Here is a 21,237-nt window from a genome sequence, read left to right as displayed (position 1 = left end):
CAAGAGCAGCCACTATATGGCTAGAGGACACCCCTGCATCTAGCAGGTAGGAGCTCCTTTAGGTGGTGACTGTCAAGAACCATGAGAGTCTCAAAACGTTGATCACCCAATATTCTATAGCTACTTCTAGAAGAAACAAGAATTCCTAATTAATAAAAAGAAGTTCATTGTTTAAGCCATTGCAGGCAGCAGGGGCTTTGTGTTTGCATCGAGTCCCTCCACAGTAGGATGGAGATGTCCTGTCAGTGGTTTGGATTCACACTAGGTTCACTGCATCCCTTGAGCAACGCCAGGCTCATGAAACCCCAATCCTATAAGGGGCGGTAGGTTGGCCTCTCCAGTCTTGCTCCGATGGAGATATTACACTGCTCTGCAAGGACATGCTGCTTCCAAGACTTCTCACTATTGTTATCCACCCTTGAGAGGACGGTTCAGAACTGAGCACTCCCCATGCCTGTTTACAAACCACACCAGAGAATCATAGAGTTGCTGTCCAGGAGTGACTTGCTGGGAATTGACAATGCCTATATCAGCATCCATTACAAAAATGTGACAGGAAAACACCACTATCCCTTCTTCTGCCTCAAGGAAAGGGTCAGAGCAAAACACCCAGCAGACGTTGAACAAGCACTGGTTCCCCAGGCTTTCTGTGCATGTCCCTCACAATCCTGATACTCATTTACTCTTTGACATAGTCTCTTATTGTCTATGTTTTCATTTGTTTGTAAAATGGTACTGATGATACAAGAGTGAATCACAAAGAAATATGTTCTAGATGGCCCTGCCTGTAACTTTCCCAAAGGTCTAAAGAACATTTTTCAATGTTTCAGCTGGAGTTTGGCTTTGTGTCTGTACATGTGTTGCACACTAGGCGGCGCTGATGGCATAATCTGAGCAGCCAAGTTAATAGATGCTTTTATCCATGTAAATGCAAGGGACGCATTTCAGTTATTAACTATTCCTTTTGAAAATGAAAAGAAAAAATATTCCTCTGATTAAGAATGATCATGGACCTTTTCATTCTCAAACTATTTATAATGAGCTGCTTTGTAAATGGCATAATTTAGCTCTAATTTTACAGAAGTTTTTATATTTTTATACCTGGCCTATAATCCTACTTAGAAAGTTAAGAAAGAAGAATATCCTGTTCAAGGCAGTAACAAGTAGTCTAGGGAGATAGGTCAGTGGAAGAGCGGTTGTCTTGTGTGTATGAAGTCATAGGAACAACCCCACCACCAGCACACACACATGGAAATGGGGAGGGGCTGTAACTTCAGCAAAATCCTGCAAGCTGCAAATGAGAAGGCCACCAGTCCATGCACTTGGTAGAGCAAACTTTTTTCCCTGAGGCCCAGGCATGCTCAGGCAAAAACACAAGACTTCAGCCAGTTCTTGGTGGGGGTGAGGGAGTGGGGGAACTCCGTCTTACATGATCAGAAGTTTAATTTGGGGAAAAGGAAAGTTTGGTCTGAATAAGTTGTTCACAGACTAGAAGTGCAGCAACCAGCATGTAAGCCGATGCTGGTATAAAACATAGGAAGAGGGCTGATGTAGTCATATGTCCTGACATGCAGAACACAAGAAAACTCATTCGGACTGGTGAGTGTTCAAAGCTTTCCTTGCCTTTTAACAACTCTTGATTTATAAAACTAAACACATACACACACACACACACACACACACACACACACACACACACACACACACACACACCAGCTTTTATTTGTCTTTACAGTGCTGGTGATCAGGCAGTACCCTTGCTACACCACAGCAATGTGCCCCTACAGGGTAAGGTCAAAGTCACAGCCAGACCGATTGTTAGTCACACCCCTGCCTGGCAGAATTTCCTCACCAGCTCTTTGGTTCTCCATTACATAACTAATAATGGTGTTGTCTTTGGTTCTCCATTACATAACTAATGGTGAGCGGCTATACCTGGAACCTTGGCACCTCAATGAATTTTTGGGTATTCTTGTAATTTGTATTGTACTTAAATAAAGACATCCATTTTATCTGCTAGCTTCAAAAGACTAATCATCTGTGAAGACAGAAATTAAACAGAAAGGGAAAAGATAGTTATAAGTTATTGGCAATATATGAACTGTTTAATATAGTAGATTCATTGCTCATTCTAATACCAAAAACAAAAAGTGCCATTCATGAAACAATGGCAATGGTATTTTATGAACTATAGACTGCGATTAATGCAATTGTTTGCTCAAATAAGCAAACAAAGTAAGTCAAAGGTCACAGAACTCATTCACATTAGCATGACAGTATATCGGTGGTATCATGCTAGCCCTGCTAACAATTCAACTCAGTCCTGGGTGGCAACTAAGTTCAGAGTAGGATGTCTGGTTCTTCCTACTTTCAAGGAAAGTCATGTTGGCATCCTGACAAAGCCACCGGTACCCTCTTCCCAAAAAATGAAAATGCACCCGAGTATAAAGAGCCATCAGAAGCCATGTTCAGGGAGGAGTCAGAGAGGAGCTTCCAGCAAAGAGAGCATGGCCAGCGCCATGGGCCCCGGGGTGTGGACAGAGATATGAAGACCAAAGAGAAGGCATTTCCTGGAGGGACCCAGGGAGACCCTGACAAGCACAATTCCAAACAGTGGGGGGTGGGGGGCTAAGTTAAAACTCTTAAACACTGTAAGGCTCAGTCGAGCCCAGAGAGTCTTCTACTGCTCACAGACCACGAGCAAATGTTTTCTGTATCCATCCTTGCTATTAAAGGTTTTCCTAAAGCTAAAGAGCATGCCTTGGTACTTGAAGCTTGGCATCGTAAGCATAACTTCATGTCTCTGGTTCGTCATTTGGAGCACTGGTCCATTCCTTCAGCACTCCCTGACTCTGGCCTTGGAACTGTGATGTCCATCATTGCCACTGTCAGGAATGAGGATGGAAAAGCAGGTTGAACAACACTGGACTTTAATTCGCTTCTCTCCCGTCATGGACTCTGAAGGTGAATCTCATATCCTTGATATGAGTCTTTGCTAGGGATATATTCTTAGTTCACCATAACCTTATGTGTTTAAATTCATGCATATTTAAGACGTTCACTTAGTTGGCAGTTCTGGTTAACTTAGGATGTAGTCTATTTGCATTTCCTGTTCTAAATTTGTTCCAAATGTGAAAGCCGATAAACTTCTGTCTTCATTACTCTGTCTTCTTGCCAGCAGGGTAACTGATCCACTTCTGGAGACTCTGAAACGCTACAGATGCTAACGATGATGCCTTGGAGTCCAAAACAAATGCATTAGTAAGCATGCTGGAAGTATACCATAAAAGCCAGTAGGGACTTTCCATCCTGTGAAGCAAATTCATCATAGACTTTAGCCCTGTCAATAAAATGGTAAAATGGAGCCTTTCAAAGGTAAAGTCTATGTTCTCAACGTCTTTGTAATTCCCCAGAGTAATTAGTATAATACTCAGATGACAGTTGTTCCTGGATGAACAATCACCTATTGTAGATTTACCCCTTTTATGTGTTTCTCAAAGAAAGAATAAAGCAAAGTAATGGAAGTCACATGAGCAGCATGGCCATGAACCAATGATTAAACTATAGGTTTAATATAGACAGTATCGATTGATTCCTTCTTCTTAAGTAAGATAAGAAAATTATCAAGATTTCACTTCCCCCTGCATCTTCATCCATCCTTCTATTCTTTTTATACTGTTAGTTCTTATAACATTTACATTAGCTTCTACAACAAGAATTCCTACAATTTTTGAACCTTAGGTCATTATCTAAATGAACTCATAATCACTGCCTGTCATTTCATCATGTCTTCTTCACTCTTGATTTTTGTTTTTTAATTTATTCTTTGCTATAAGTCAGGGCTTTGTATGATCATTGTTTCTTCATTGAGGTTTCATATATGCTGTTGATTGAATTCTTGAACGTGCAGGGATAATGTATATCCGTCTAGATATGTGAATGGTACTTTGACTGATCTGACAGTCTACAGAATAGATATTGTATATTCTCTATGTTTATCAGTATATTTTCTGTGCTGTTTGTTTGGCAATCTACTTCAGTGAATCCAATTGTCTTTCTGCTATATCAAGCTTATTTCCTCCATATTATGTTTCATGTCTAGTGATTTTAATATGTACTTGCATTGGTTCTTAGCCCATCCTTTACATCAATAACTCTGGTTTAGGGCATCTAATTTGTCCATTACTCTGTATAAATTAGTTCTGCAATGTTGTTGGTCCTCTATCCCTTTGGCTTATTGCATTTTGCTATTTGCTATTTGTTATTGTTGCAGCTGTGTGTTATTGCTAAATTCTTTTTCATTCAAAATATTCATGGAGAACTCTTTTCTATTCTTTTTCATTATTTTTTTCTAGACCAGGTTCTTCCTTGGTCTTTGTTACCTCTTCTATCTCTTTCTTATTACTATTGGCTTATTTGCTGTGCCTTGTCTCTTTTTAGGTTAATTAAACTGAGAGTTCTGTCCAGATCTTCTGTCTATGCCAAAGAGAGTGAACTCTTTTTGTTCCCTGTGTAACAAATCTGAATATTATTTTCATGAGTTTTAAATTTTTGTAATTAAAATATAATTACATAACCTACTTTTCCCACTCCTTCCTCCAACCCCTCCCGCATGTACACTCTCTATTTTCTCTGACCTATTTTTAAGTGTGATGTGTGTGTGCATGTGTGTCCCTAAATATATAACTACAACCTGCTCAGTCCCTATGTTACTTATATGTATATACTTTCAGGGTTGATAGCTAGGTATTGGATACCCAATTGTGGAGCTCTTCCCTAAGGAAGACTATTTCTTTTTTAAATTAATGTTTATTTAAATTAAAAATAATCTTCTTTTACATACCAATCCCAGTTCCTCCTGCCTCCACATTCCCCCTAACATCTCCCCATGCCACCCTCGAGCCACGCCTCAGGAAGGATGAGGCCTCCCATGGGGGATTATCAAAGTCTGTCACATCATTTGGGGAAGGACCTAGGCCCTCCCTTGTGTATCTAGACTGAGAGAGTGACCCTCCATAGGGAATGGGCTCCCAAAACCCATTTGTGCAATAGGGATAAATACGGGTTCCACTGCCTGAGGCCCCACAGACTGCCCAATCTCTCCAAATGACACCCATGTTCAGGGGGCCTGGTTTGGTCTTATGTTGGCTCGCCAGCTGTCAGACTGGGGTCTGTGAGCTCCCACTTGCTCAGGCCAGCTGTTTCTGTGGGTTTCCCCAGGCTGGTCTTGTCCCCTTTGCTCATCACTTCTCCCTCTGTACAACTGGATTCCAGGAGTTCGGCTCAGTGCTTATCTGTGGATCTCTGCTTCTGCTTCCATCAGCTACTGGATGAAGGCTCTAGGATGACATTTAAGGTAGTCATCCATCTCATTATAGGGGGAGGGCATTTAAGGTAGCCTCTAGTCAATTGCATAGATTCTTAGTTGGGGTCATCCTTGTGGATCCCCGAAGATTTCCCTAGTGCCAGATTTCTTGTTAAGCCCATAAGAGCTCCCAATATTATGGTATCTCTTTCCTTGCTCTCCTTCTCTGTTCTTCCCCAAACTCAGCCTGAGGAAGACTATTTCTACTACTTGCAGAATCCTTTAGGTGCCTGTAGTCCTTTGTCTAGAGTTGTGGCCTTGTGAGCTTTCCCCTTCCATGTTAGCAGGTCTATCGGTGCCATCCTTGTTCGGATCTTGTTTATGCAGCCATGTTGCTGAGACTTCATGGGTATAGCTTCCTGATCCTTTGTGGGAGACACAATCTCAGCAGCCTTCCTGTTCTGTAGTAGATGTATCATTTGGGGCTGGACACTACTAGATAACTTGTCCTCTGCATTTTGACTGGTAGTGATTTTAGGTACTCATCTTCATCTATTGCAAAGAAAACTTTCTTTGAAGAAAGGTGAAAGCTGCCCTTATCTGTGGGTAGAAGGGTAAATATTTAGAATGCAGTTAAGAATTACACTGTCTCAGTAAAGTGGTGGTGGTAGGATCTCCTCCAAAATCCACGGCCTCACTAACTCCAGGCAGTTGGTTGTTTCCAGTACCAGGCATGGTTTCCCTTTTAAGGGTCTTAAGTCCAATTAGACAACTGCTGGTTACCACCAAGACATTCATTTTACATATTTTTTAACTCTAAAAGTACTGTGCATCTTTTTTTTTTTTTACTTTTGGGATTTAATTTTCTTTTGAGATTATAGTATGTAATTATTTATAAGTTATTTATTACAAATGCAAGCATGAAGGATGATTTTGAAGTTGGCAGCTTGAAGAAAGTTGAAAATTGGATGTTAGATGCTTCAGTGTCTCTCACACAACTCAAGCTTCGTGTTCTTCCCTGAGCTGTAGCAGACAAGGAAACCTAGACTGGTCTATCTAAGGCTACCCTGCTCCTTCCTGGCAGTGTTCCAAATCTCCCTCTTCTCCTCAGGGATACATCTTCTAACCGTTCCCTTTCCACTAACTCCTTCCCATCAGATTTCCAGTCAGCTCAGCCTAGGACAGTGTTTTAAAATAATTGACTTCATCACAGAGTAACTGTCCTTCAAAGCCAGACTTCCTAAAGATCCATATTTGTTCAGCCCTGACTCACTTCCAAGTTACTCCAGTTTGTTTCTGACCCTAGTATTCCTGTGAAAAATGCTCTAGGCATGTCCCCAATGACTGGTTAGACACAGTGAACTCCCGTCTGACTTAGCAGCTGCTGTGGCTAATCACTCCTTCCTCTGAACTCCTACCTGGGCCTCCATTACAACACACCCTCTGGCTTTACCTTACTGATTACTTCTGAGTGTGTTCATGGAGTTTTCATCATCTGCCTGCTAGATTTTCTGATCTATAAGTACTAGGCTGGGGATTTTTTTCTCATACAACAAACACTGGGTGTTTTAATCTATGAACTTTTCCGTCTTCAATTATGTCCACAGAAAATTCATTTCTCAATTTATAGGTCTGTCATGTATTTATTAGATAGCTCAGTGTGGATTTTCTATAACCAAATCAAACTTGTTAGACCCGAAAGTAAATTCTTCTGGACCACATTTTTTTCTCCCATTCTTTGTTTCACTAAATGGCATGACTCATCCTTCAAGTCAGAAACTTTGGACTAGTGCTTAACTGTTTTTTTTGTGTGTGTGTGTGTCATCATATCTAGCCATCTTGCCTATTGACCAGTACACTCTCTAAGCCACTCTATTACCATTGCCTAATTCAAGTTACCATTATTTTCCATTTCTCTGTAGTTGTCTCCACTTTCTTTTCTGATTGGTTTCATTACTATTCAAATATAAGCACACTACATCCCATACTACGTAAAATCTTTCCAAAATTGGCCACTGCTTATGTGACAGCCTCCAAGAACTTTAAGCTAGCATGAATGACTCTTGATGACTATAGTCTCTTTGTACCTCTTCACGTCTATCTTGTCCTTCATATTTCATACTCCAGAGTGTGTATTTCATACTTCCATAAGTGTGAAGAAAGTAGACACCCTTGTCTTGTTCTTGATATTATTAGAAATGTTTTCAATTTCCCCATTTAATAAGATGTTGGTTATAGATTTGTAATAAATGGCCTTAGCTGTGTTGAGATATGTTCCCTCTATTCCTAGTTCTTGTGAGATTTTTTCATGAAAAGATGGTGTCTTGTTGGGGTTTCTGATGTTGGGATAAAATACTATGACCAAAAACATTGGGAAGGAATATTTATTTCATCTTATACCTTGTAGTACATGATCTAGGGAAGTCAGGACAGGATTCACAAGGCAGGAACTGATGCAGAAGCCATGGAGAAACTCTGCTACTGGCTTCTTCCTCATGGCTTGCTCAGCCTGCTTTCTTATACAACTCAGAACCAGGGCCCTAGGTGACAATCAATAAGCTGGGTCTAGCCATACCTTAATTGCAAAGCCATCTGATAGAGACATTTTCTCAGTTGAGGTTCCTATTCCCAAATAACTAACTTGTGTCAAGTTGATTTAAAAAAAAAAATCATAGATGGATTTTGTCAAAAAGTTTCCTACCTCTACTGAGATGATCATGTGGTTTCTGTACTTGAGTACATTTATGTGATTCATCACATTTACTGCTTTGCACATGTGGAATCATCTCTCTGTCTCTGGAATGAAGCCAACTTGATTGTGGTGGATGATCTTTTGGATGTGTTTGTGAATTCTGTTTTTAAATATTTTATTAAATCTACATCATAAGCATATTAGACTATAATTTTCTTTCTTTTTTCTTATTTTTGTCTTTATCGGGCTTGGTAATAATGGCTTTGTAAAAGGTCTGGTAGTGCTCTTTCCTCTTCTATTTTGAGGAATAATTTGAGAAGTATTGATGGTAGAATTTAGCAATGAATTCATCTGGGCCTGCACTTCTTTTAGTTGAGCTATTTTTATTGCTATTTCAATCTCATTGTTTGTTATAGCTAAATTTCAATTGTTTATCTTGGTTTAAGTTTGTAGGTCATATGCATGTAAAATGTATTTCTTTTAGGTTTTCTAAGCTAGTGGAGCATACATTTTCAAGGTATGTGCATATTTTAATAATTTCATTAGTATTTCTTGTAATGCTCCCCTTTTATTTCTTTCTTATTTTGGTCTTCATTTTGGTTATTTGGCTAGGAGTTTGTCAATCGTGTTTAGGTTTTCAACGAACTATCTCTTTGTTTCAGTAATTCTTTATATTGATTTGTTTGTTTGTTTCAATTTCATTAATTTATCCCCTGATCTTAGACTATTTCTTTCTATCTACTGCTTTTGGGTTTGGTTTGTTTTCTTTTAGCCGAGGCCCTAAGACACATCAATAAGTTATTTGAAAGCTTTCTGAATTTTTAATGTAGACACTTATAACTCAAAATATCCTTCTAAGAACTATTTTCACTATATCCCGTAAGTTATGCCTTCATTTCTATACAATTCTAGGAAATATTTGTTTCATTCTTGACCTCTTCAATGACCCATTCATCATTCAGTAGTCTATTATTTAATCTCCATTAGTTTGTTTAGGTTTTATAATTTCTCTTGTTGTTGATTTATAGCTTTACACAACTGTGGTTAAATAAAATTTAAAAAATCAGTTTCCCTACATATGTTAAGAATTCTTTTGTGTGTTATTATATGCATTCTGTAATGTTTGGATGGAATGTTCTACAGATGTCTGTTATGTTCATTTGACCTATCACATCATGTAACTCAGATGTTGTTACAATAAATCTTTCCGCCAAAAGCCCTATCGCCACGTGTGCGCTCTACGCCAGCCGCCTGCCTGAGTTAGGGCCCCAATTAATGCACAGAGAGACTTGTATTAGGTACAAAGCTGCTTGGCCAATGACTAGGATTCTCATCTGTTAGCTCAGTCTTAATTATCATAAATCTATATATTTTATAAGACTTATCCTATAGAGAATGCCTTCCACTAGCCCCTCCCTTGCCGGTGGATCACATTGTGCCACTGGAGGAAGAGCAGAGGGGGTAGGGGGACATTTCCTGTTTCTCCTTGCTCAAATATGACTCTCCTTGCTATGTCACTTCTGGCCTGGATCAGCACTTCTCTACTACATTTCCCAGAATCCTCTTTGACTCCTAGTCCTGTCCAACTTGCTGTTTCATTGGCCAAACAGAACTTTATTAAACAATCAATAAGATAAACATACACAGAAGTATTTCCCCCATCAAGATGTTTTTATATGTTTGTTGTTTTTATATTTTATTTTTGTTGTTATTAGGAAGACTGGTTTATTGTAGAAGATAGATACTGAAGTCATATCACTACTGTTGATTTGGGGGTAAATATGCACCTTCACATACAGTAGTACTTGTTTTAAGAAACAGGGAGAGCCTATGTTTCGTGTGTATATGGACTGTTCCTAAATTGGTATGAAGTCACTTTCTTTCTATTGAATCGGTGGCATCTGCTTGTTTCCTAGCTTCATTTATTTAAAATGTTCTTCCATACTTTCACTGCACAGTTGTGTCTATCTCTGATGGTAAGATACATTTCTTGGAGGCAACAAATACATGGATCCTGCTTTTTCAAACAATCTGCTAGTCTGTAACTTTAGGGAGTTTAGGTCATTGATATTCAGCTCTATTATTGAAGAGTGCACATTAATTCCTGTCATGTTGATTTTGTACTGTTTGGTGTTTTTCTAGTTATCCTTTGCTTAACTAATGACCTACTGTGCTTTATTCTTTCCTGTAGCCCTGTGGATTTGCACACTTTTCATTTGAGCATCAAGAAATCCCTTGACATATCTTCCATAGAGTTTCCTTAGTGGTCATGAATTGCTTTAACCTGTCTTCATTGTGTAAAGTTTTTCTTTTACAATCATGACAGACTGTTTTGCTGGATACAATCTAGAGTAGCAGTTGCTGTTTTCAGGGCTTGAACAACATTCAAAGCCCTCCTGGAGAAACTATCTATTATCTGATGTGACCTCTTTTTTTTCTCTCCATTTTTTTTAATTTAAATTAGAAACAAGATTGTTTTCCATGTCAATCCCAGTTCAGTTCCCTCTGCCTCCTCTCCTCCCCCGCCCCCACCCCCACTAACACGCTACCCATCCCACACCCTTTCTGTTCCCCGGGGAGGGTGAAGCCTTCTATAGGGGATCTTCAGAATCTGTCATATCCTTTGGGGTAGGGCCTAGGCTGAGGGAGTATCCCTCTATGTGGAATGGGCTCCCAATCCATTCCTATTCTAGGAATAAGTACTGATCTACACAAGAGGCCCCATAGATTTCTGAGGCCTCCTCACTGATACCCATATTCAGGGGGTCTGGAACAGTCCTATGCTGGTTTCCCAGCTATCAGTCTCGGCTGCATGAACTCCCCCTTGTTCAGGTCAGCTGTTTATGTGGGTTTCACCAGCCTGGTCTGGACTGCTTTGCTCATCACTCGTCCTTCTCTGCAACTGGATTCCAGTTCAGTTCAGTTTAGTGTTTAGCTGTGGGTGTCTGCTTCTACTTCTGTCAGCTGCTGGATAAAGGCTATAGGATGGCATATAAGTTAGTCATTGATCTCATTATCAGGGGAGGGCATTTAAGGTAGCCCCTCCTCTATTGCTTAGATTGTTAGTTGGTATCATTCTTGTAGATCTCCAGACATTTCCCCAGTGCCTGATTTCTCTTTAAACCTATAATGGCTCCCTCTGTTATGGTATCTCTTATCTTGCCCTCCTTTATTCTTCCCCCAATTCAACCTTCCTGCTATCACCATGCATAAAACTTAAGTCCAAATGTATCAAAGACCTCAACCAAAATCCAGCAACAGTGAACCTATTAAAAGAGAAAGTGGGAAGTACCCTTAAACAAATTGGTACAGGAGACAGCTTCCTGAACATAACACCAGTAGCACAGACACTGAAATCAACAATTAATAAATGGGACCCCCGGAAACTGAGAAGCTTCTGTAAGGTAAAGGACACAGTCAGCAAAACAAAACAGCAGCCCACAGAATGGGAAAATATATTCACCAACCCACATCTGACAGAGGGCTGATCTCCAAAATATACAAAGAACTCAAGAAGCTAGTTTCCAAAACACCAAACAATCCAATTAAAAAATGGGGTACAGAGCTAAATAGACAATTCTCAATAGATGAATCTAAAATGCCTGAAAGACACATAAGAAAGTGTTCAACATCCTTAGCCATCAAGGAAGTGCAAATCAAAACAACTCTGAGATACCATCTTACTCCTGTCAGATGGCTAAAATCAAAAACACCAATGACAATTTATGCTAGAGAGAATGTGGAGAAAGAGGAACATTCTTCCACTGCTGGTGGGAGTGCCAACTTGTACAGCCACTTTGGAAATCAGTATGGCGACTCTTCATGAAAATGGGAATCAGTCTACCACAAGATCCAGCAATTCCACTCTTAGGCATATACCCAAAAGAAGCACATTCATATAACAAGAACATCTGTTCAAAGATGTTCATAGCAGCATTATTTGTAATAGCCAGAACTGGAAGCAGCCTAGATGTCCCTCAACTGAAGAATATATAGAGAAAATGTGGTACATTTATACAATGGAGCATTATTCAGCAGGGGGGGGAAACAATAACAACAACAATGGAATCTTGAAATTTGCAGGCAAATGAATGGAATTAGAAGAAACCATTCTGAGCGAGGTAACTCTGTCACAAAAAGACAAACGTGGTATGTACTCACTCATATATGGATTTTAAACATCTAGCAAAAAATTACCAGCCTATAATCCACACCTCCAGATAAGCTAGGAAACAAGGAGAACTCTAAGAGAAACATACATGATCCCCTGGAGAAGGGGAAAGGGACAAGATCTCCTGAGCAAATTGGGAGCATGGTGGGGAGGGGAGAGGGAGCTAGGAGAAGGAGGACATGAGGGAACTGATATGACTTCTTTCTTGCCTTCCTTCCTCTTCTTCTCTCTTTTCTTTGTTCTGTTTATTCAATGTTTTAACTATGATATGATGTGGGGGTGTTCTTTTCTGTTTGTTGTTCTTTTAGTAAATGTGTCCTGTACTTGGATGGACATTCCTCTACTCAGCTTTGGGGAATTTCTGCTATACTTTTGTTGAAAATTCTCTAAGTCTAAAGCATAAAACTCTTTTCTTTCTTTTATGCCCACAATAGATCTGGTCTTTTTTAGGGTCCCATAGATCTCAAATGTTCAGTTTTTATTTTCCTATTAGCTTATCTTTCTCACTGTAAGGCCACTCCAGTTCCTCAACCTTGTCTCCTCAGTCTGAGAGTCTGTCTTCTTACTGTGGATTTTCTTTGAGTCATTGAATTTTTCACTTAGAGTGATTAAGTCTGTGTTTTCTTCAAATAGAAAACTCTTTATTGAATTGCACTTTAATGTCCTATGTTGCCTCCCCTATTTCATTCTATGGTTTCTTTGTGTGCTCTTGAAATTCACATCAGAGTTTATCTGTGTCCTCTCTGATTTGTTTATTTATTTTTTATATTTACTTTCTTCTTGAGACAGTGTTTTTCATTCTTTGATTTCTTTGAGGATACTTATAACCATTCTTTTCAATTCTTTGCCTGGAATTTTTTCTAATTTACTCTTAGTGGAGCCCATAACTGTGAGAATAGTACCTTGGGGTCAAGGATGTTGCCTTGGTTTTTCAAGTTTCTTATGAATCTAAATTTAGGTCAATGATTGGATGTTTTTTTAATCACCCTTATTTTTTAAGTAGAAGTGTCTGAAATGTTCAAGATGGCATAGACTACAGTATCAATTGTAGTATTGGGCATCAATTCCTCTGCTAGACTTGTATTCTGTATTTCTCTTTGTTTTGGTTTGGTTTATTGTTGTGGCTTAATTGTTTGTTTTTGAGACAGTGTTTCTCTGTGTAGTCCTGGCTGTCCTAGAACACACTATGTAGACCAGGCTGGCCTTGATCTCAGAGATCTGCATGCCTCTGCCTCCCTTCTGGGATTAAAAGTGTGCATTGCCATCTTCCAGTGTGTTCTGGATTTCAAGCTCAATATGCAGTACACCCCTAAAAGCAGAATATTTTCTGGAGAAAAAGATCACTACCAAAGAGTAGGCCCAATGTAAAACTACAATAATAGTCAATAAAAAACAATTTCCACATAAACACCAATCATTTTAGGAAGTAAAGGAATACTGATAGTACTGTGTACACTAATAAATTAGCTATTGTGTTGTCCTGACTAGTTTTATGTCAACTTGACACAAGCTAGAGTCATCTGAAAGAAAAGGAGCTTCAGTTGAGAAGACAGCTACACAGGATGCAGCTGTAGGATATTTTTCAAATTAGTGATTGATGGGGAGGGCCCAGCCCATTATGGGTGGTGCTATCCCTAGCTGGCGACCCTGGGTTCTATAGGAAAGCAGGCTGAGCAAGCCATCACAAGCAAGCTAGTAAGCAGCAGCCCTCTATGGCCTCTGCATCAGCTCCGGCCTCTAGGCTCCTGCCCTTCTTGAGTTTCTACCCTCATTGCTTTTGATGATGAGCTGTTACATGGAACTGTGAGTGAAATAAACTCTGTCCTCCCCAAGTTGCTTCTGGTCATGGTGTTTCATCACAGCAATAGAAACCCTAACTAAGATATGTGGGGATGAATAAAGGAGAAAAAGTAGAGTAAAATTAATGAGTCATACTGAACTGATAAAGTAGAAAAAGGAAAAATTAAGTACAAGGGTAACTTGTACAGGTGGGGGTCAGACAAACCAGTTTTGGCTAGACACAGAAGAAAAGAAAGAAAGAAATAATAAGATAGCCTAAAACAGTCCAGGCCATCAGGAAGCTGTAATATAGAAACCCTGCACAGCAGGACAGCCTGTGTTCTTGAGAATGCCTATAAAAGGAAAATTCTAATGGAAAAAAAATAGAGGAAAAGAAGATGTGGCAGGAGGACAGAAACAGAGCAGCACAGGGCTGTTCTACTAAACTGATATCAGGTATTAAATAAAGAAGGGGTAAATGTGAGGTAGACAGAGCTGTGTGGATGGACTGGTTCCAGTCCCAAAGCTCTCAGCGTTCCTTCCCCAACTCTCAGATGCCTGTCACATGCCTGAACAATCTCATCCATCAGGCCACAGATGCTGGTCACATCTCTGGACAGTCACTCTGGGGTCAAGTTGCAAATGGTATTTTTGTCTCCAGGTGATAATTTTGGGAGTCTGGTTGCAACTGATAACCCCATTCCAGTGAGTCCTTTGTGCAGGCATGTAGCAGATATTGAGCCCGTATCCATGGGTCTTGTTTTAAATACCGACCCCACCCATGGGTGTCTAGCATGTGACTTTGAATGTAAGTCAATGTTTCCCTGAAGTCCCTGGGTCTGACCAGGTTTCCACTTTCCTGGATGCTACATGATTCTTCCAAGCAGTCTAAAGATATTCTGCTGGCCAGGTTGCAGCACATGGCCTTGTGACATTTGCTTTGAGTTTCCCAAGAGTATAGCTCATGGAAGCTCTCAGTGGCCGAGCATCTGTCACAGAAGGAACCTTTGAAAAGTGGTTCCTGGCATCTATGCCAGAAGAATGTTTTCCTGACATCATTCATCCCTCTACCAGTGCTACTGCCAGTAGAGACCCCTGTCTTTCTAGTATCTTTAAATGTCTGTTACTGAATGCATTGCACAAGCTCCTGAGCCCCTGCTATCCACTGTTGGCCCTCTCTTATACTATGAGTAGGTGCTGTGCAAACCGATCAGTCTCTCCAGAACGCTTATAAAGTTTCCTATTCACTCACCGACTTCTGCTACCTGTTATCAGCATTTCTCCACTGTTTCCCTGAAGATTCAAGCAGATTACGATGGGTCTCCTGCACCATCTCAGATCTTCTTTCTTTTGTTCCTGGTAGAAAATGTTAGGATTAGTCATGGCATAGTCAATATTTGGCCATTTTTGAAATACATTTTGGTGACATAAGTTCAAAAATCTATCAAATTTTTAGAAACTAGATTTGAGCCAATTCATTATCTTTTCTTTTTCTTTATGTTTTTTCAAGACAGGGTGCTCTGTGGCTTTGGAGCTTGTCCTGGAACTCACTCTGTAGCCGAGGCTGGGCTTGAACTCACCGAGGAATGATGTCAGGAAAACATTCTTCTGGCATAGATGCCAGAACCACTTTTCAAAGGTTCCTTCTGTGACAGATGCTCGGCCACTGAGAGCTTCCATGAGCTATACTCTTGGGAAACTCAAAGCAAATGTCACTGTCTCTGCCTCCCGAGTGCTGGGATTAAAGGAATGTGCCACTACTGCCCAGCAAGCCTACTCGGTATCTTTAACCTCCTTCTATAGTCATTGGTCAGCTGATGTTGATTTTGTTTCTAGTATACATTCCCATGCTTTAGCTGTTACTAAAGCTGTTGAAGCTGAGCCACTTTTAGACAAGATGTACACTGTCTAGATGCAACGTTAGAACTTCTTTGTTCTCCCACACCTCTATGCTCAGCTATTTGTGTTACCGGCCCAGTATTCCTAAAACATTTGAGTTTGAATCCTTCAACAGGAAATAGACCTGTTGTGTTGTTAATCTTAAATGTTTCCCATAGCCTCCTGTTTTGAATGTTTATCCCCCAGATGGTGGAGGTATTTTAGGAAGCTATGCAATCTTGAGAAGATATGTCAGGGACAGCAAAAGTAGGTCACTGGGAATGGTCCTTTGAAGGTTATATCCTGTAAACAGAGGCTCTTCTCTTCTGCCTGGTCCTGCAGCCACTTATTAAAATAATCACTCAGAGGCTTAGTATTAATCACAAACTGTTTGGCCTACTGCTCAGGCTTATTACTACTTAGCTCTTCCAACTTAAATTAACTCATTTCTGTTAGTCTGTATTTTGCCACATGGCTTTGTGGCCTTAACTGTTCTCTAGTACATCTTGTTGCTCCAGTGGCTCTATGGCATCTCGCCAGACTCTGCCCTTCTTCTCCTGTATCCATGCTTGGATTTCCCGCCTGGCTCTATCCTGTCAAATCAGCTATTTTATTAACCAATGGAAATACAACATATTCGCAGCATACAAAAGGGTTATCCCACAGCAATATCCAGCCCCTGGTTCCTGTTGTTCTCTGACTCTTGGTCAGCAATAATATGAGCAACTTCTACCAAGTTCCTACTACCATGAACTGAGATTGCCTTGCTGTCTGTGATAGACAGGAACCATGAGCCAAAATAAATCTACCAGCTGTTTCTGTTGGATGTTGTGGTCATGGCAAAGCAAAATTAACTAATATATCTGTGTTCTCCTGCTCTCCTCCAAAACTACAGCAAGTAGGTTGGATTAAATTTTAAAATGAGTAGCCAGAGATTAAGGCTGAAGTCTTCCTCTAAAGATAACCATTCATCTTTGACTATAGCTAAAGGGGCATCGTCACAAGCAGTGACTGTGACTGGTTAACAAACAAAGTGTACATCCAGGAGTTGAGGATGGAGCCCAATGGCGGGGCATTTGCTTAGCAAGTACAAGGTCCTGGGTCCAATCTCATTCTCTTAAAATACATATGCAACCGGTAGTTAATAATTGGTGGCACGTGCCTTTAATCTTAGCACTCAGGAGGAGAGGCATGTTGAGCTCTGTGGGTTCAAGGCCAGCCTAGTCTACAGAGCAAGTTCGAAAATAGTCAGTGCTACACAGAGAAACCCTGTCTCAAAAAAACAATAATAATAATAAGAAGAATTTCTTTAAAAGATTGCATGATGACAGAAATGGGAAAATTTAGTACCTTTATAACAATGAGCTCACATTCTTCTCTTCAAAGTTTACTTTAATGAAATACCTGCTTTTTTTAAGGCTGTAATTTCCCTATGACATAACACATGTATTAACAAATCCAAGTGATAACTTAAGGTGTACTTCATTTCATACTTTGTAACTAACAAAACTACCGGATTGAACTATAATTGTTATTAATATTTATTTCCTAACAACCAAATAAGTTTCAGGAAATTGAGTGTTAAGTCCTAATTTTTCTCTATGTCATCTCCTTATTTTAAGACTTATTTTTATTTATATGTTGTGTGAGTGTATGCCACATGTGTGCATGTGCCCTAGGAAGTCAGAAGAGGACTTTGGATCTCCTAAAACTGAAAATACAGACAGATGTACCATCCAAGTGGGTCCTGGGAATTGAACTAAGGTCCGCAGTACAAGCCAGCCTGTATATCAGCTCTTATTATTAACATGGTTGGTCTTCCCTTATACAGGTAAGCTGTACATATTACAAAATAAACTGAAGCACAGAAGGAGAAGGGAGGAAAAGACAGGAAGTTTTTGGTTTTGGTTTGGTTTATAAATTTTGAGGCATGGTTTCACTCTGAAGCTCAGGCTATCCTTAAACTCTCTAGGTTGCCCTGGCTAGTCCCAGACTCATGGTCTTCCTGCTTGCCTCAGCCTCCCAAATGCTGGGATTACAGGTGTCAGCTGCCACACCCAGTTTAGGCATGATTTCTTATTTCATGTTTAAACACTTCCCAAATTGTAAGAGGATCTAAGTAAATCTTTTCAGTGAAACCCTTTCAAACCGATTACTCATCATCAAACTAAGGTATGTATAGCAGATGCATTGATCGTAAATGCCACTAACAGTCATAACAACTTATAACGACAAAAATATTTGGCAGAGTGGCAAGAAAGAAGATTTGTAGGGATATTTTGAATACCTTTAGGTTTGTTTCTGGAGTCCATCCAATCTTTGCTAAGGATTGTACAGAAGTCTCATAAAGGCTAAATGTTCCCATCTTTTGCAAAGGCTGACCTGTTACAGCTATTGGAAGTATGAGGCTATTAAGTTGTTTTTGTTTTGTTTTGTTTTGTTTTTGAACAAAAGGAGTGCTAATAAAGCTGGGGCCATATACAGCTAAAAGGTAGCTAAAGAACAATAGTCAGTAGGTTTATTAACCCTTCCCGGAAGCCATCATTTTCTTTTGAATTTTTATATATCTCCACAGACAAGCAAAATAGAGAACTGAACGTTTAGTCTGGCTAATTAACAGGAGCACTATGTGTTTGTTTTCTGTGGTGGGAGGTGGGGAGAGAATGGAAATCGCTCTGAGAAATCATTACATTACCTGGGCCACGGCTCTGCATTACCACATTACCACAGGCTCAAGAGTCCTCCCTTCTCCCCAGGGGAAGTGCCAAGCAAGAAATAATTTATCTCAAAATGCTGCCAAGACTGAGTATCTAAAGACTGGCTCCTGTCGCACATCCATAAGGAAGCAGGCTTGAGGCAAGGGCAAGCACCCGAGGAAAGTACAGGAAGGCTTTCAACAGTCCCAGCTGGGGATTTTCTCAAAAAGATCTGCACGATGCCAAGTTAATCTTGAGACTTCTTGCTTCACCTCCTTTTATGTCGTTCCCTGAGCCTGTCTTGTCTAAACTTGTCCTCAGGATGTCTTTCTCTATAAACTCCCACCTCTGGGGAGCCTTGGCATCTCTTCCTTACCCGAAGGCCCTTGAACTGCTTGCTGATTTCCACATTTCTCTAGTTGAAAATCTCCCTCCCGGGCAGGAATGCAAGCTATGCCACTCTCCCCTCTGAGTCAGATGGAGATACTGGTCATTTCTCGGCCAAGGAGTCTTTTGCTAAGGCCATACCCCCTTTGTTCCAAAAGAACATCTTCCCTGTGGGAAATGAGGCCCAGCTACCCTGACAGTGAACTGCCTCGCAGAGGCAACTGAGAGGCCCAACTGTTGAAGAGCCAGTTTGCAGTTCATTTTGATTTGGAGGAAAAGCCTATAAAAGAAGCCAGTATGTCATACTGTTCCCTTTCTCCAAGGGACTTTCCTGGTACTGCTGACTTACCAAAGCCTGGCTCTGCCTGCTCCAGCTGTCATAGTAAAATACCTATAAACTATGTGCATCAAATAAAAGACCTGCAAGGATTTTCCAACTCTTCAAGTAGTTCTGAAATTGTTAACAGTTCCTCCTTCAACCCACCCTATCCGCACAGTGTACAGAACTCAGGAGGAACCAAGCCGCATCTCAGGCGCACTGCACGAGGGCACTGGCCCTGCTTTCCAAGGGTGGACATCATCATGAATTTCTTTTTACGATGTCATAAGGTTCATCTTTTGTTCAACTTCAAATGACAGGTCCCTTGCCTGTCTGAGTGAGGCCTTCCCCAGCTGGCCTTTGATGTGCTTCTGCGAATGCTGTTAGTCATGTGCTTTCTTCTGGTCTTCTTTAAAGTTCTTTCTAAGCCCTCACCGGACTTGCCCACCTTATTCTGCACATATCAGGCAAAGCTCTCCTGGTCTCTATTCAATGTCCAACTCCAAAGCTGTTCCTTCGTGGTCAGCTCCCACAGAACTTCCTTCTCCCTTCCAAACATCATTTTTACTTCCAAGTAATGTTCTGTTGCCTAAACTAGAGTTTTATGCCTCTTGACACAACGCCAATTACAAACAATGATCATTGACCTCATGAGACTCTTGGCCTTTCCTAGCCTGCCTACAAACTCAACTGGCTTGCGGGGGCGGGGGGGGTGTCTTTTTCTTTATTTATTTTATGCCTGAATGTTATATCCATTGCGCCCTGTGCATGTAGGTGCCCAAGGAAGCCAGAAGAGGGCATCGGATTCCCTGGAAGTAGTTACAGACAGTGTGAGCTGATCAGTGTGGGTGCTGGGAGAGTTTGAGTCCTGGGAACTAATTCCAGGGTCTCTGGAAGAACAACAAGTGCTCTTAACCACTGAGCTATCAAATGCCCTTTGCTTAAGTCCAGTAAAAGTTTTCTTATGTTGGTTTCATGCTTTACTTTCTTGTTTGTGTCTTTGTTTTGAGACAGGGACTCATACAGCCCCAGCTGGCCTAGAACTGGAACAATGTTGCCCAGGCTTGACTGGAGCTTACAATCCTACTCTCTGTCTCCAGAGAACTCCTATATATTGAGTCCTACCCTCTTTCCAGGCTCCTTACCTTCTTCCTTTTTGGAAGGAAAAGAATTTCAAAAAGACTGTGGCAGGCTCAGCAGAGAACCTGTCATGTGTTTAAAGGAGCCTCTTACATTCCAGATGCTGCTGTAGTTGCGAGGACACACTAGAAAACAAAACAGACAGATGGAGCCCTGTTCTCATGGAGAACAATGACAATAAACAACTTTAAACGTATATGATTTCAAGCAGTGATAATTGCCATGAAGCAAAACAAAACAGGAAGGGTGACTGACGAGACAAAGTCCTGAGATGTGACTTTGAGCAGCTGTTATTTGGAGCCACGACTCTGGTGACATCATCCAGAGAACAGAACAGAAATAAAGGAAAGTGGAGGACTCAGTTCCTGGTGGGTTTTGTTTAAGTTAAATTTGTTTCTGGGAATTTCTTATATGAATACTGTGTTTGCATACTCTCCCCTTCTAACTCTTCCCATGCCCCTCCAATCCATAACTTCTTCTTACTTACACCCTTAAAATATGTGTCACACTCTTAAGGTGCAATAGGTCACTCCAGCTGGATGTTTTCCCCAGCTACATTCAACTAAACATATGCACCTTTTCTCCAAGTGACTTCATGCAGGTTCATGACTTAGTTGGCATTTTTGTCTCACAATTCCCAAACCTGATCCCCAGTCACAACCTGTTTTTTAGAATTCCAAAGTAACTGAGTCTAATAAATTTCTCAATCTGCACATCTCCAGCATGAAGTCTTTGAGACCTTTCACCCGGCCCTGCATGCTCTGTTCACTCCTGTAGCAACAAGTAATGTGTTCTAGACTCTTTTCAATAGCTCCTCCCTAAAATGCCCCTAAACTCAATAAAACCAAATGAAAAGAAAATGCTGGTGTC

General features: G+C 40.6%; 1 long non-coding RNA gene across 2 annotated transcripts in view; it reads right to left on the bottom strand.

The window, feature by feature from the left end:
* Positions 1-20,517, bottom strand: part of LOC103162787 — a 44,247-nt gene extending 23,730 nt beyond the window's left edge. Inside the window, exons 1-3 of one of the 2 annotated variants that reach the window (XR_004768377.1) lie at positions 20,373-20,517; positions 15,200-15,303; positions 5,461-5,905 (exon numbers count right to left, since the gene is read on the bottom strand). This is a non-coding gene — a long non-coding RNA (uncharacterized LOC103162787). Of the gene's footprint in view, positions 1-5,460; positions 5,906-15,199; positions 15,304-20,372 lie in introns of those variants that run through there. The other variant, XR_004768376.1, reaches the window with a different exon arrangement.
* Between the last annotated feature and the right edge of the window lie 720 nt (positions 20,518-21,237).

This window comes from Cricetulus griseus, chromosome 2 (assembly GCF_003668045.3).
Source record: "Cricetulus griseus strain 17A/GY chromosome 2, alternate assembly CriGri-PICRH-1.0, whole genome shotgun sequence".
NCBI classification, from domain to species: Eukaryota; Metazoa; Chordata; class Mammalia; order Rodentia; family Cricetidae; genus Cricetulus; species Cricetulus griseus.
Note: the sequence above shows the minus strand (reverse complement) of the source record. Positions and strands in the feature narration are given on the sequence as shown.